This window comes from Myotis davidii, unplaced genomic scaffold, assembly GCF_000327345.1.
Source record: "Myotis davidii unplaced genomic scaffold, ASM32734v1 scaffold811, whole genome shotgun sequence".
Lineage (NCBI taxonomy): Eukaryota > Metazoa > Chordata > Mammalia > Chiroptera > Vespertilionidae > Myotis > Myotis davidii.
The window spans coordinates 514316-516256 of NW_006283149.1; the positions used below are offsets into that span (position 1 = coordinate 514316).

General features: G+C 51.0%; 1 long non-coding RNA gene across 1 annotated transcript; it reads right to left on the reverse strand.

Moving 5' to 3' along the window:
• Nucleotides 1-1028: 1028 nt before the first annotated feature.
• LOC107182871 lies at nt 1029-1940 on the reverse strand. The gene is made up of 2 exons (XR_001513631.1): nt 1845-1940; nt 1029-1423 (listed from the first exon to the last, which is right to left on the reverse strand). It is a non-coding gene; the product is annotated as an uncharacterized LOC107182871 (long non-coding RNA).
• Nucleotide 1941: the final 1 nt, after the last annotated feature.

The following is a 1941-nucleotide window of genomic DNA, read 5'->3' on the forward strand; positions in this document are numbered from 1 at the left end:
TTCCGGCCACTCTTTGGGAACTCAGGTACTCCTGCCACATTGTGATACACCAGGTTATTTACAAAATTACGTTTTATCCACCCAGACTGTCACTGAAGAGGAAGCAGAATAGTTAAAAGTATCCTCACTGCTAGATACGGTCGTGATGACATGTTGCTTCAATGACTCAAAAGCCTTTAAAGATTTTCCTCCTCATCTGCGTATTTTGATGATCTGTAAAGATAAGTCCTTAAAAGGCTGTAATTTTGACTAATCTCTCCCACAAAATGTAAGTGCGGTCAGTTTCCAAAACGAGGCTCGGCAATGAGGGGAAACGATAGAAGAACAAGGAACGGAGTCAAAACTGTACCCGATCTAATACCGTCACTCATGGTTAGTGGTCGAGGAATAATTTCAATACCTACAGCTGGTTTCTTCATAACAGGTTGTGTGTGTGTTTTTTTTTTTCCTGTTTGTTTTGTTTTATGAATCCTCACCCGAGGATATATTTTTCCCCGTTTATTTTTGGTTGCCTCCTGCATGTGGTGCCCGGCCCCGACCAGACTGGGGCCAGGGATCGAGCTTGCAACTGAGGCCCCAGGTGTCCTCGACCAGGAATCGAACCCGGGACCCTTCAGTCTGCAGGTCGATGCTGGCTCGCTCTCCCCACGCAGCCAAACCGGCTGGGGCATAATTGGTTAAGTTCTTTTTTAAAAAAAATATTTTTATTGATTTTAGAGAGGAAGGAAGAGGAAGAGATTGGCTGCCTCCTGCACACCCCCTACTGGGGATCGAACCCGCAACCCAGGCATGTGCCCCTTACCGGAATCGAACCTGGACTCTTCAGTCTGCAGGCCGATGCTCTATCCATTGAGCCAAACTGGCTAGGGCAGTTTTTTTTGTTTTTTTGTTTTTAAATAGTTGGCTATAGTTGGGGAGCCCTGACTACATATATTTTTTAAAAAAAACCACGTTCTCGGAACCACAGCTAAATACATTGTAGCGAGGCCTGTGGGAAGTTTGAATTCCCCAGGAATGGGAGCTTAGCAGGCGTTTTATGGATTTTTATCTGCAAAGTTGCAAGCTGTTCGGACAAGGAATTGTGAGGGATTCCATTCCAGCTTTGCCGGCAAGTGTGGCAGAGTCACACCAAAAAGAAAAGAAAAAAAGAGAGAGAGAGAGAGAGAGAGAGAGAGAGAGAATCCTCCTGCAACCCAATTAAATCAAATGGGGACCTTGGGTCCGCTGGTGTGGCCCAGTGGTTGAACCTTGACCTATGCACCTGGAGGTCACGGTCCCACTTCCGGTCGGGGCACTTGCCCGGGTTGCAGCCGCCATCCTCCTCCTCCTTCTCCTCCTCCTCCTCCTCCTCCGAAGGGGGTTTGCAGGAGGCGGTCCAGCCGCCCATCCACGATTCTCTCAGCGTGGACGTTTCTACGTCTCCCTGAAATAAAAAAAAACAAAAAACATATTGTAAAAAAATTAAAGGGGTGCTTTGGGACGAGATGTGAACACGCCACGGCTTTCAATGGGTTTCTTTGTCACACGGATCAAAAACATGTAGCCTCCCTGCCAGCGGGGGTCGACCAGCGGGCCGCGTCCCCTCCTGAAGGTCAGGCTGCAGGAGACCGGCTCTCCCTTTTGTCAACGATGACACCACGTGTTGGCAAGAGCCTCCGCCGGTGACCTTGGGCCCCTGAACGCCGGGGCCCAGGCTCTGGGGCTGCCTCTGCCTTGTTTACCGAGGGGGCGGGGGGAAGTGGGAGTCGGAGACCTTGTGTCCCTTCGGCACCCTGTCACCACCCTATCCGTTTCCCCAATAAAACGGGGAGCGGTTAGGACGAGCAAGGCGGGGGGGGCTTTACCAACATTCCCGGGGGGTCCAGGGGGAGGTTTCCACAGCGCGACCCCTTCTCGCTGTCGGACCACGCACAGCACAAACTCCCAAGAGGCGCTACCCCT